The following is a 15,657-nucleotide window of genomic DNA, read 5'->3' on the forward strand; positions in this document are numbered from 1 at the left end:
CAGGAGCACAAAGCTCCAGACAACACAGCCCTCAGGTTCACAGAGACACACAAACCTCTCCACCACGATAAGGTAATGGTTCACGGAGAAGGGCAATATATCAATATTGTGATATGAGACTAGATATCGTCTTAGACTTTGGATATTGTCACATCGGGATATGACATAAGTATTGTCTTTCACTGGTTTTAAAGGCTGCATTACAGTAAAGGTTTGTACTTTTCTGAACCTACCAGACTGTACTAGCTGTTCTATTATTTGCCTTTTCCCCACTTAGACATTATGTCCACATTACTGATGATTATTTATCTAAAAAAGTGTGAAGATATTTTGTTAAAGCACCAATTGTCAACCTTAGAATATTGCCGCAATATTGATAGAGGTATTTGGTCAAGAATATCGTGATATCTGATTTTCTCCATATCGCCCAGCCCTACTGGGAACTATTCTCAGAAGGCGAAGCACTGCCACTTCTGGTACTTGGGTGAAGTGATTTGCTTGTAGCACCTGTAGAATATGGTCCCTTTCAAAAACCTTTTAATTTAGAAAGAGTTGAACATTGTACTCATCTTGCAAGTCCTTTAGAAACATCTGGCCATTGGCCAATACAGTATTGTGTTTTTTAATTAGTTTGGTTTAGTTCAACGTGCCATGATTCACTTCATTCTGGATTAGTCCCTCTATCACTGTGGAATAAATTGAACTGCTTTTAGAAGATGGTAAAAATGTTAATGATCATGATTGATGTTAGCCGCACCCACTAATTATCTACAGTTTTCTTCAGTTGCTAACAAGCATCAGTCAATACTAAAGCCACTTTTAAAACTCTACAGTCTGCATTACCAACATGCATCTCGGCCAACAGTCTCTCCAAAACTCACTTAAACCTTTTTATACAGGTCTCAAAATAAGCTCAGACCAAAACACTAGCAACTCATTTAGAGAGCAAACATGACTCCTAACACACTGACCTAAAAAATGTCATTACTGTAGAAAATTCCATTTTGATTATATGCCATTTAAACTTAGTGAACTTCACCTACTCCTAAACAAAATGCCCAACACACTTAATTCATTCAACTTTAATTTGTGCCTTGATTTTCCCCCTCTTTTTTTAATTTTCACAAAACTATCACTTGTATCAATGTGGCACATTATTGCAGACATCTGAGAAAACATGAACTTGTGCTATGGACCACATTTTGTTAAAATCTATAAAAATACTATGCCTTCTCCCTGACTGGCAGACACAGCCATGTCTTTCCTCGGCCCTTTTATACAGAACGGACTACTCCAGTGCTGAAACTATGACAGGTCTTAAGCAGTATCACAGCAGTGCGGTCACAACCTGGCTTAAAGCTGGACAATGCCGGGGAGACCACTATGAGTTGTAACTAAAGGTAAGTTAGTGTAATGATTAGCTAAATGTAACAACCAACGTAACCAACCAAACACAGTGGAAACCAGGGGAGAGAGAATACTTCCTGACTGCCACCAGCTTATTAGTTTTGCAATCAGGTGAGCTGACTCTCCCAGATGACCCAACTCCACCCACTAGCTGCTCAGAGAGGGTTATCACTGTGCATACATCAATGCAAGTAGATGCAAGTGATGATCCACAATAGCCATATTTGCAAATGCATGGCAGAATGTGACTTTAGGCAGCTTTTTATTTTGATCCCAACATTAAAGTTTTGGTTAATTGTCCAGTTTGAGTTTAAGCAGTATGTGTATTTTGCATGTGGTTTCATTGGTAGATGTGTTGCATGTTTTAACAATAACATTATTTGCATGGATTTGTGGATTTGCTGTGTTTTCGGTTCATTGTTTGTTGGACTGGGAATCAAGGGGACGAGAAACAGCTGTGATTGACTGAACCACACACACACCAGTAAAAAACACTTTTGCTTCTAAAACAGGACCTCACACTGCGGTGTGAAATACGGAGCCAGATAAAAGTTAGTCAAGCTTTGTATAATATCACATACAATGTCTTAAGGGCTTCACAGAACCATAACAGCAACAGTTCCTGACCAACATCTTAAAGAAGACACTTTTCAGATCTAAATAAATTTGTATTGTATGCAGAAAAGGGTAAGCCATCTCAGGAGAGGATATTCTAAAAGATATATCTCTCCTTCACAGCCAGGTGTGCAATGAAAGCCTTGGATCAGATGCAGTCTGCAATGTCTATATTTCTGCGGTGCTGTGCCTTAGGCCACAAAATTACCAAAAATCACTGCACCATGTGCACTTGACTATGTTGTATAAAACACATCCTCATACCCAGGACAAAATTTGCAAGGGATAGCAACCAAATACAGATGCAGCAGGTAGACAGGATCAGTTCAGTGACTTCTTGAAGGTATATAGACTTACTGGTATACGTAAGCAGACATGCAGGTCCAGACGAAGGGGCAGAGTGACAATAGCTCCAAAGCAAAAAGCACACAACAAGAAAGCAGCATAGCTACTTTAATGGTCTGAAAGGAAATTAATGGAACTGGTCTGGTATATGAACTGAGAGGCTGATGAGGCGATGAGATGCAGGTGAGGGGGTGGGCGGGGAATGCCAGGCAACTCCAGAGCTAATGAGGGAAGTGGGAACAGGTGTAGATGGGTGAGTCATGTGATTGGAAAAAGGAGGGAATCTCCGGGGGCATCTGGTGGGTGGTTGGAATAGGGAATGTGGATGGATGGATGAATGAATGGATAGACAGACAAGTTGTTTTCACAGCCAGATACCTTAAAAACAGTCACAACACAATACAATACTATTTATACAGTACAATACAATACAACACAAATGTACTTTTAGAGGAGGGATACAAATACAGTGGGATTACATTGCACAGTTAAGAGCTTTACAATGTGATAAATAGATAAGGTGCAGAGAGGACATAAGGCAAATAAGGAAGGACATAGAGACAGACTGTGACAGGAGTCATCATGGTTAGAAGCAACTTACACTTACTTGTAATAGGAGTCACACACTTTATACTTTATACACCCAACCATCAGTAATACATCACACTACTCCTGTGTTTGCTACATAGGGACAACAGCCACATCATAAAAGATTGTTTATTAGGAAAATGTGAACATACGTAATCTTACATTTTTGAGCAATGTTGTCGACCAATGCTGTCATTGTTGGCAATCTCAGAACCCATCGGCTATTGGTCTGACGACGACTTAGCCTCTAGGGGCAACAGCCAATATCCTGGGGGTTCCGGTGTAGCCAGTGGATAACTGAGCCAAGACTTTCTCTTCCATGCGCCGGGTCTAATTGGCAACTTGAGATGTGAGAATGGTGTTGGAGTTGAGAGACGTCATCTCTACAGTATATACAGATATCTTCATATAGCCCATATGAATGCAGATAAATAAATAAAAAGCTAATAAAAAGCTAAATCATCATCAGACAATAGCCCATGGGTTCCTAGATTACATTTCGGCCAATGCTCTTTTACTCTCCATACGGACTGTTTACCTGCATGCAACCAAAGCCCGCTCAAACGTGATTGGTCAATACTACTTGGACTACAAACGGACTACTAACGAAAACCAAAAAGCCTCGGATACTCAAATATTGTCCCGTTGCCTACAACTTATGCATTCATATGCAGATTTCTGTTTACAGAGATTATTATGTTGGTGATAATATTCTGTTGGTTTATCACTACGTGTGACCTCTTTCATCTGATGCATTGATATTATGAAAACCTTGATTATAGCCGCTTTGAACAGAGCACCGCTGATTCATAGAAAACATTGCATAGCCCACAATCTCTGGTGAGGTCAAGCTTTGATTTAGCGTCATTATGCTAAGCATTTATAATGAAAAAATTACAGATTTCAGGCTATACAGTTTTAGCAGAGAACAAGAGCTATCATATCTGAAAAGTATAAATAAGCTATGTTGTCGCAGTGTTGAAGTTGAAGGCCTGACAGAATATGTAGATGCTTCTCTTGACTAAGACATCCCCTGTTAAATTGGCATCCCTGTTGTGTTGAGTAGGAACAGGCAGACTGGCAGAACAGGAACTAATGGCAGTGTTGATTTGATAAATACTTTTTGCAGTGCTGGTGATGCTCTACTAAGCAATGCTGACCCCCCCGGTGTGATGGCATATGTTAATAAAAAGCACTGCAGGACGTCCTCTGCATCCTAATCTGCTGGTGTCAAAATGAATTTTGTGTGTGTGTGTTGTGTGCACGGACATTCATACGTGCCCATTCCTGTTTATGCACATGGCAAATGTGAATGCATGGTGTAGTGGCAGGCACAGCACCTAATCTACATATCAATTTTCCTCATTTGAATACACCACTTATTGGGTGATGGTGGTGATAATTACCTGTTGTGCAGTGAGTAGGGCACAGGCTCCCACTGGGCCTCTCTTTGTCATGCCTGGGTCACTGAATCTGTACACAGTATTATAGTGGAGTATCTTCCATTGGGGACTAGTGAGACATGACAGTACAGCACGAGTCCCAGCTTTTCTTTACCAGCACCAGACATTCCCTGGTAGCGTGCGAGTGCTATCAAGTAGGACATGGCACGGTGATGTGTCTTTACATCTGGGTTATTTATAGTAGCAACTTGACAATTTGTGCACCATAGTAAGATGTCTTCCAGAGCACAATCTGTTGTGTCAAAAAAAAGGTTACAGAGTTAAAGAAAAGGTCAAGATATTGAAATGAGATACTGAAGTCAAGAATATTCAATGACACCATGGAGATTATAGCTGACAGTCTGGGATGTCGGGTGTCAGTATGATCACCCTCAGACATAGATGCTTCATTCATTGTGTTTCTTCCAGAGACCTTGCACTCAAAATGTTCTAAAGCCCTAAGATGATAAAATATAAACATCATTGGTGGCAATATTTCAGCAATAATGTGAGTTAATTTGTGAAACATGAAACGTGTGTTTTGTAATGAAATCAGGTGCATGTAGCAATTTTCTGGTTTCCATAAATCACATAAAAGAGCTCAAACTGTATCTATGTGAGCACAGGTGAGTCATGCTGTCCAACCAGTACATTTGACTGCCCGCAGCACCTCTGCCAATCATTTCGCATGGCTGCATCCTGAAGATGCCACTGAACATTAAAAATGATCCAGCTCATGCGCTACAGCTGTACGTTCACTGCAACTGCTGAACCTCAGTACTGCGGTCCCGGCGACTTGTGAAGGGCTCACAAATGGGAATGAACAGGTGTCACTTAAATGATGTGTCCTTTCATTGGAGCCGGGCAGAGTCAGCGAGGAGACGGTGGCTCTTTTAATCAACCTTCGAGCTCTGCTGTTGAAACACAGTGAAAGCGGCACGCTGGGCACCTGCAAATATAGGTGGACAATATCTGCCAGTCTACATGACTCCCTGGCTTTTAATTACAAGCACCAATGGATTGTGCTTACTTTTCTTCACCCTCACATACATTTTTTCTCTCACATTTGCCTCCTTTCTCAGTCTTCAGATGTTTCTGTCCACTCGGCTAACGCCGCCGTCATCATGCCATGGATGAGAGAGGCAGATTGCTACTCTTATGTCATTTTTACTTGAAATGAGGTCAGTCCACCCTCAGAAAGTATTTTCTGTTATCTTTATAAAGATGTCTGCTAGCCTAAAATGAGCCGTCTCGTACAGAGAGGGAAGCAAATGGATCAGTTTGCTGTTCTCTTCATACTGGAATGATAGACCAAAGCAGTAATGCATATTTCAGTATGTTCATATAGGCAATATTATAAAAGCCCCTGTAGATTTTCCTCACTTTTGACTTTTATACAGCATACAGTTTACTTTTTACACTACAGATTTGATTGACATTTTTATCCAATTATACTGATAATTATCTCGCAAACTACAGATGTTGCACTCACATGCTTCCAGCTTCTTTTGACCAGATAGAACAGGCTGCGGGAATCAAAGCTTTACCTCTGATCTACCCTCATTTCATGACATTGCTTGTGATGTGTGATGCTGTTATTTCTACTGAAGCAAACCTCTAATGCTTTATAAGTTATCAAGTGATAACATTAAATACACAATAAAATCTGGCAGGAGCCTTTTAAAGAACCTGTGAAATTGTAGGTATGCATCCCATTTTGTGCAGCTTAAATCTGAATTAACTGACCAGATTGCCTTTAACTTTACTTTTACCCCCAAGCACTATATCAGAAAATGATTCAGCTACTACATTTGTGATGAAAAGAGTTACGATATCATGCTGATGCATGATGTTTGTTTATCTATTTTCTAATGTGTAATACACTATCAGTGTAGATTTAGTGATTATCAGATGAAAACATTTCCCGGTGCATTCTGTGAGTTACCTTCCCTTTGAGAGTGATAATGCAGTTGTAAATGTAGCTAATAATAGACAATGTTTATAAGAAATGAGTACGGAAGATGTCATGGACATTTTCACCTTTAGAGAGGATTTTCTTTTTTTCTACACATGACCCTATGAATCACAATACAGTACAGACACCCTGTAGAATCCACTGAAGATGAAATCAGTAGCAGTTCATATTGAACTGGTGTACATTTGTGAGCAATTACAGGTTGATTTTTAATGTGTTTTTAAGTTTTATTTTCTTCTATTTCTTTGCTCCCTTTCTGGCTGTCTAGACACAAGAGAAAGCTTTTCATCACTACAGACAGCAGCTCCAACTAATTGAACAAGCTTCCACACTGCAAGCAAAGTGTTATGACCAATATAGCATCCCACAAGAACACTATACAGTTGCCAAAGATGCAAAAGGGGAATGTCTTTATTTTATTTTACAGGACATATTGATTTATACTGCTCATCCCCATTTCAAGAGGAGAAGTGTGGATGAGTTGGATCATTCGACATGTCAGGATTTATTTCAACTGAATCAACTGTGATGCGAATACGCTGGCCAATTATAAGGAAGTGTTTTGAATTCAAGTCACCATCTGATTTTTAATCAAATACACTTCTATGTAGAGTGTGAGTCAAATGATATATAAGGAAAATCTTTTTTCTGTCTTTTAGTTTTGTTTTCTTACTCTCCTTATTGTCAGTCTTCATTCATAAATCTCAATGGACATGGATTTATACAATAAATCTAAGCCTGAATTAGAAATGTTGTTGGTTAGACTTCCCTTTTGTTAACATTTTGATCACAAGCCTTTAGGAAACAACATAATGTCATTGCATCCTTCTGTCTTCCAATCTGAATAATGGGCAGTCCTCCCATCTCCGACATCTCTACCATGAACTTCATTGTACCAGGAGATTCAATTGATGGGGTTCTATCATCCACCTGCAAACTGTAACTCCAATTCTAATGGGCTTTCATTTCATAAAAGGTTAAAAAAATATACTAAATATCATTCATTGTTTTGTCTTATTATATGTCTATCCCAAGAAAGATTGCAGTAAAAGACAATAACCAAGAACACAACACAAACAAACTTGCAAACATAGCCAGAGAGCCAGCTAAACGTTAAACTTTGTGTTAAGATGGTTACAACTTTGTTAAAGTGAGAAAGAAGTATTATTTTTCTTCAGTTCACAAGTGAAACGGTGGGTGCAAGAGGATGAAAAGAGCAAATAGAGTGCCTTTAGTACTGCACAGTAGGTGCTAATACAAAGCAAAAAGGTCAATGCAAATTACTGCTCACCAAGTCAAGGGAAAATGGGACAGCTTTAGAGATATGCCTAACATTTAAATAGGCACAAGGACACACCTAAAAACCAAGGTTGTATTATTTGTCCAGAATGTAGAATCCCCTTTTCTCTGTAAGAACAGCTACGTTTCATACACTTGGGCAGAATAAAAATGCTAGTTGAAAAACAAACCAATTGAATCTCCCTCAGTCTCTTTCTGTCCGTCTCTACTGACTTCTTTCTCCAATCTCTTTTTACTGTGAAGTACTGTGCTGCAGACTTTTTGGTCTGATACAGCCATGTTTAATTTCTGCCATAATGGTTTAAAATCTGCCTCCTTTTCTAGCTCTCCAACAGCTTCTAATTCTTTTCAGTACTCCTCTGGCAGTATTGAGTTTTAGGCCTTTGGGCTTGACGGGTATCACTCTCAGATTTTTGCCTCGCACCCACTGCATTATGGTTTGAATTAGTGGATGTTCTTCAGGTCTCATACTGTCCCCTCTTACTGTAGGTATTGAATCCCCCCTCCCGCCCTAAAATTCCCCATCTTACATCTGGAATATAACAGTGAATTGCCTCGGGGCAGCATTTGAGTGTACATGTTTTTGTTTGCGTAATGGAATGCTCGCCATGATATTGCTCACCATGTCAATGTGCAAATAAAGTCAGAATCTTGGCCCACGCAGAAATCCAATCAATAATGCTGTACTTGATCATGATCCAATTTGCCTGCTGCACTTACCTAACAATAAATACAACAGCTTTTGAGTTTACTGGCTCTTGCTTTACTTGTTTTTTTGTGTGTGGGTAAAATAAAGAATGCTGCCTTTGCTTCAAGTGACATAACTCTTCAATTCTTTCTTGCAGGCCTACAGAACTGCTTGTCAACGAGGCCACAAAACAAAATCATTTCTGAAAGGTCAGAGACGTAGCGAGGCAAAGGCAAAATGACTTAATACTCCATCCAAGCACCTCAGAAAACTTTACTGACTTCAAAGTTTTATGAAAGAATTTTTCAATATTTTCTTACTGACCTCTGTGACCCAAGTGAGAAGAAATGCGCATTATTACGGCAACATGTATTTGACATTATCGGGCTTTTTTCTTAATGGATGTTTGCACATAGTAATTTAAAAAAAATCTTTTTCCTCACATTTTCTTGTTTCTCTCATATTGTGTATGGAAGGATATGTGCCTTAATGCTGTAATCCACAGGCTGCTTTCTCTTAAATAACTAAAGACCTTTTCTGTGCTGTTTACCTCAATTCTCCTGATGACCTATCAATTTAAATCAATATTCCTTTGAATATGTGCTCACGATAGTCATCTTTTCCCATCTCTTTTTAGACAAGATGTTCTGTGCTTTTTTCCCTCTCTCTTCCACTCAGCTTTAAAAAGGGGTTACCACTTCATTTCCCCCCCAACTGTTTCTCCCATATTGTGTATGGGAGGATATGTTGACCTGTTGTGTTCCCACACAGTGTCTTAATGCTGTCATCAACAGGCTGCTTCTACTCAGTTTCATGCCTGCTGTTTCACTGATACAACAATGTACAGTGCATGCAATGAGTTTGTGCAACTCTACAGGATACACACTTTCTCCAAAACTAATAAAATGATTGGGATCTGATCATTTCAAGTTCTAAAAAGACTAAAAATGTGGATTGCTTCAGCCGCTCATGCAGCATAATTGCAAAAATCATCCCTTCACATTAATCATTCCTCTTTGCACAGACAAACACTATGACACTTTAATCACAGTGATGTAACTGTCACAATACAAACAGGATAATGAAAATGCAATGATGTTCTCTAAGGATGCAAGTTGTACTTTTCACTGCCAGTATATTGGTGAATACTCTCTTGAGCCTCCCTAAGCTAGCAACGTTAGACTAGAACAGAGAAAATCGGATAGATATACAGGCCTATAGATATTTGTTAAATAGTTGACATGTAAAAGCTTTAGTGTCAAACTGAAATTTTTATTATTTTCACTTATCATGTAAGGAAATAAAACTATGATACTGCAGGTATTGTGCATATATTTCAATTAAATCACGCCGCAGGGGGGTCGTTCCCATGGCAGTATTTGACAGATGTCTGAGAGCTGGTGTTGCTAGGAGATGCTCTGTCAACTTCTTTGGTGCACTAGTGACTGGAGCATGTCAGACTGTTGTCATTCACTGTCCGTGCTTACCTACAAAAAGTTATGCACTATTTAAAGATATAATATGTGATATTCCTGCATTAAAATATCTAAAAACAACTATACCCATGTTATATATATATATTTATATAAGTAAGTTACATAACAAACGGTGACTTGTTTCACTATCAGAATTTGATCCATTCAGTCTGATAACATTTGGAAAGTCTAGCTCCGCAAGATTAAATAATGTTATTCTAGTGCGCCTGCTCTATGGGCCACACGGTGCGGAAGCAGTGCCGATCATCTGGGTAATTTTTGGCTCCATGATGGCTTCATGCGCCACTGAGCAATTCTCATAGGAATGAATAGGGCTCATATATATATATATATATATATATATATATATATATAAATTACAACATAAGAAAAAACAAAAAGGACCTGTTCTGTGCTGTTTACTTCATGTCTCCTGATGACCTATCAATGACATTCAAATTTTAACACACTATTCATCTTTTCCCATCTCTTTATAGTCAAGATATTCTCTCTTTTGACGCTCTCTCTCTTCCACTTAGCTTTCAAAATGGTTTGCCATTTCATTTCACCCCTACTGTTTTTAACATTAAGGGTAAATTAACATTAAGTGTTGTTAAGAGCCCATTATAAAACACAGCACAAAAGTAAGTGTGGGACACAGCGATACACCATCCTGAACTAGACATTTCTTTGACTTGATGAACAAGATTGATCCGTGGGATAAATGACACAACTCACAGCATCAAAGGTTAATTAAATGAGAGATAATTAAATAATTTGCTTCTCGGGAGAAAATTGCTCCTTGTGGATGGAGTAGTTAAGGCACCTGAAAGGTATTTGAATGACTCCCACATCAGTTCTCTTCCAGCCATAGACTTCTAATTATTATCACAGATGGAGGTGTTCTTCAATCACCTAATTCTGCACCCTGATTAAGCTTGACATTTTACTCCTGAGTGTCAAAGATTTTCTTCATATGTGCAAATGAGTTCAAAATGTTGTCATTATGCAAATAAGCTTACTCACATTTCTCTAGGAGACTCTAGGAAAAAACATTCACAACACATGACTCATTCTAAGTAATAACATGCATACTGATTGTGATTGTGTTGTAACAAGATTGCACAATAAGATTGTAGAAAAAGGATTGACATGTCAGTTAAAGTGACAGCGTTCATGCTATTGTTGCGATTTTTGTAGAAAGACTATTACTTGCTGCTCAAACCAATGTACAGAAAATAACAACACACCAACAGTCTGCTGACAGAAAAATGTTGTCATAGGTTGTGAACACAGGGGGGCAGTATGGAATCATAGAGTGACATCCTCACGTAAATAAGCAGAGTTCAGGCTTTCTGAAAGTCTTTGATATCTGATCATAAATATTTGATCTCTGCCATATTCATTCATGCCATTTTCACTTACCCGATATATTTATGAGCTTTTTTTATACAAACACTAATGTCATCCTCAAAAAAAAACAAAGAAAGAACAAAGGGAAGAAAACATAAATAATGAAATTAAATGAAATAAAAAAAAAATCCAAACAGTATTAACACTCACTGGCATCTTGCATTACGAATTCTTTTTTTTTTTTTTTTGCTTTGTGTGCCTAATTAGTAACTTTGAGATCACATAATGTCATGAAATAGGTTGCTTTGTAATGTGAATGGTTTACATCTGACTGACCAAGAGACACTTAGAGGGAATGTTCTGCTCATTAGAGAAATGACTCATTGTTTTCTGTCGTTGACTACAGGCTTGGTCACAACCCCTCGGCCTAACCCCCTCCTTCCGCGCTTGTGTGAATAACTCAATAACTCCCATCTATGGCACAATTAAGGCATTATTACACCCTCCGCTGGACCTCACGCTCCGGGGTGAATCGTGAGGGCAGAAGGGCCTGGCCCGACCCCCCATTTCCATCCCGGCCCACTGTGAAGCCTTGGCTACTCTTATCCCTGACCCATTTACACTTCCCATGTGCCACGCTTCTACACAGACACACAAACAGTCTCTCTGACACGCTCACGACACACACACAAACAAGTCACGTCAGTGCCAGCAGCTGTGCAACGGGCGCCATGTGGGGCGCTCATTCGGCCAAGCAGTGGGTGGGGGCGGGGTGAGCATCGTCAGGGTTTGAAGGTGTGTGTGTGTGTGTGTGTGTGTGTGTGTGGGCACCTCTACTCTGTCTCTTTCTTTTACCCTTCTCCTCTCGTGGCTCTGCATGAAGGAAGCCATCTGCCTACTGCCAGTCATCTAAGGCTGTGCGTCTGTGACACTTGTGTGAGCTTCACCCACCCACCTCTTCCCTTACACACAGGATGTTTCCATGCTGAGATTTACTGATGACCATCTTTGGCTTTTTCACTTTTCTGCCTCTAAGTTCTTATTTCTCTCAATTGTTAGCTTTGCAGCTATTGGCTTTATTCTCTTCACCTTAGACATGCTGTTGTATCGTGTTGTTGTTTGGCTGTTTGAGCTCTGGCATTGTCACATCAATGTTTTTCATTTCACACACAAAAGAGAATGTTGGCAGTGTTTGTGTCAGCCTCTTAAGAAAAATAAAATTGTAACAGCGTTTTATTGGACTTCATCTGCCAGAACATATTCCAATGTGTTGCGTGTAAGTGTGCATAATCTCTGAAATTTGTGAGAGAATGAGAAGGTTTTAGCTAAAAAAAGTAACCTACTCAATAAATAGTTTATCCATGTAATAAATCATGGGCGTTGAGTCAATATTTGTGCAAACAGTTCCCTCCCAAGCTGATCAACAGCAAAACAAAAATGCATCCTTTTATTCTCTATCTATTCTCTACTCCAGCCTCTTTCTCTTAATAAAGTCAGAGACCAAGGTCTAGTTTTTCTGTATTCTAGCTTTGGGAAAGATTGTTTTTTTTTATTTCAGTGGATTTATTGAAATAAAGGGCATCACTGTCTTTCATTAAACTGCATTAAACACAATTGCATCATGATTTACAGGAATTAACTAAATAAGCCTCAAGTCTCAAGTCTCAAGCTGCCGAAACAACTGCCCATGTTATTCTCTGAGAAAATGTCTCAGTGTGTCCACTGTTCATACACGCTAACATTTTCTTGAATGCTTCCAACTCCAAAAGACGAGTCTAACAAATTGACTTGCAATAGAAGAGAGGCTTCCACTCCAAATGTCACGTCTGCGGGCTGTTCCATTTGTTTTGAATGCACTCCAAATGAAAAGCAATTTAAGAGCTCCAACCATTAAAAAAGAGCACTCACCACTGAAGTGCAAACCAAACCTTAATTAGAAAAATTATGATTGTTCTGTGCACACGTCCAATTTGCTTTACAATTGGCCAAGCTTCTTTTTTTATACCACCCTCTGACAATTTATATACTTCAGCCTGTCTACATTTGCAAAATGCCAACGTGCCAGAGATTAAATTAAAGCAGGTCTCTGTAAAAAAAAAAGAGACATCTATCACATCATTCCTGGCAGAAGATTAACTGGTTGACATTTCTCTCCACTAAATCGGCACAATAGGACCTGATTCAGACGATTCTCTGTCAACAAGCCCTGTCAAGCACACAGTGCATGATGGAGAATATAATTAAGTCAACTATCTGTCACGCATCAGATTTTGTTTCTCCAAAGAACTGTAAAAGATTGCATGTTTACTTTGTTGGACTTTTGTTAGTGCACAAATGTCAAGGACGCTGTGCAATTATGTTGCTGAAAACAACTGTCCTTTCAGTCAATTTGACCATAAATCAAGGAACAGAGACACACTCACATGTCTGCGTATACTGAGGCATGTTTAGTGATACATGCCCTGAGCCCATTGTCTCACCTGTTATAATACTGTGCAAATACAGACACAATTATAAACAGTTTAATGAGGAAAGCTATTATTTGATCAACCCAAATTGCCCATAGTGTGAGTCCAGTCAACAGCGCTGGAACAAACAGGAGCAAACCTTAACACAGGGAAAGGTCATGGGATCAATAATTCATTTGAGATGCTCACTGGGATTGACTCTGCAGTCGCCTTGTAATCAGTGGGGGAGATTTATTTATCTTAACCAACTTTAAATCCACATTCCTACGGTAGAAAAAACATTGCGCCACCTCGGTCGATTTTCAGTGCCCTCACAAGGCTGCGAGAATTTCTGTTTTATTTACCCCCCAGGAGCTGGCAAGTAGCAGCTCTTTAATAATACTTCAACGGTGGACTAAGCATCTATTAGGGGGAACTTTGTAGAAGGAAAGGACAAATCCAAGGATAGAAGTGTAGAAAGTCACACAGCAAGATAAGAAAGCATGGTAAATCTACAAGTCGGGTGAAGAAGCTATATTATTAAATAACGCCCTCATTTTGATTTATGTAATTATTATGATTAAATGTCTAAATGAAAAAGAACACGCTTTGGAATGTTTTCAAATATCTATAGTTAGCAGGGCAGTTCACATGTGCACTGCTCACACTGACTGGATGTCTGATTTACAGACAGAACCACCTCCTCCGATTTAAATAATGCAACCCTGTTGAGTGCAGGCATCCAGAGGCTATATGTCGGCTCAAACGCTACAAACCTGCCTGGTCTGAAAGATTTACCAAGTCGCCAATCAAAGCCATGTCCAGGTGTTAAACTAGATCTACCAAAATGCAATACCTTTAAATAAAAATTCTTACAACACATTTTGAGTGTTTTCTTAACAGATTCTACTCCTCCTACCTGATGTGCAATTACTGAATGTAATGTTGTATTCCTACTTTAAGGATCCTCTCAAGGTTCCACGTTCCTCTAAATGACAGATGCTGGTTGAATGAGTTTGAAACAGCTGTCCTTAATAAACAAATGACTATAAAGGAGGCACTTCATCAATTGCATCAAGAAAGCAGCAGCAGTGTGGAGTTTTGCTTCAACATGTCACTCAACTCACTTTCCAGCTTGCTATTAGACCATATGGTTTACAGTTTTGAGACTATGAACAAGTTTGACTGACAATCCAGTCAGACTGTCAAAGCAGAGAGAGCGCAAGACAATTTTATTCTTCAATGTAGGCTAGGCCAAGACACATCAAATACAATACTGGTATCTCATCAAACTTGGTTTGGTTAGTTTTGTTGGAGGGATTTTAATCAATTTGCATGTGTTGTTCAGCCTGCTCACCATGTACCTGCTACCACTTTCTCTCCCTCACCATGTAAATACCTGCCTGTAGATCATTTTGTTATAGAGGGTTTCGGCACACCAAACGCTTAGTCTGCCATTCGCTCTAAATTTGTGCCTTTAGTAAATTGGATTCCAAATGCAATTATGTGCCAATGTAATTCATGACAGAGTAGCCTTCCGTAACTGCTCATTTGAAAGGATGCAGAGTTATTTATGTGTCATTTTGGAACAATACTGTATCTCTTGGAAGAGGTGAGGCCCATGGGGAGCTCAGCAAGCCCTCTACTTTGTCAGGAGAGGCAGGAATGAATGATTAGTGCCTTCCAATAATTAGTTCCAAGGAGAGTGTTAAAGCAATACTGTAAGCAAATGTCTGGCCTAGATCTGTTTAGTAATGAGCTGGATCTCCATGATTAGTCAAATCCATCACAAATGTTGCTATTTGTATAATGTTTGCACAACACAAGCATTTTTATTCAGCATGGGAAGCTTTCCAGGGAAGTAATGTTGCTGGCAGATGGAGTCTCAATATCAAGACCAGACTGGTTATAGCACTTGCTTTGAGGTAACCTAATGTAGGCACTGTGAGTCCTTTGTCTACCTGGGTGCTAGTTTGATGTGTACTGTAGCTGTGAAATGCTCACTTTTTTTTTCTTCTAAGCC

The sequence above is a fragment of the Perca flavescens genome, chromosome 3 (genome assembly GCF_004354835.1).
Source record: "Perca flavescens isolate YP-PL-M2 chromosome 3, PFLA_1.0, whole genome shotgun sequence".
In the NCBI taxonomy this organism is placed as follows: domain Eukaryota; kingdom Metazoa; phylum Chordata; class Actinopteri; order Perciformes; family Percidae; genus Perca; species Perca flavescens.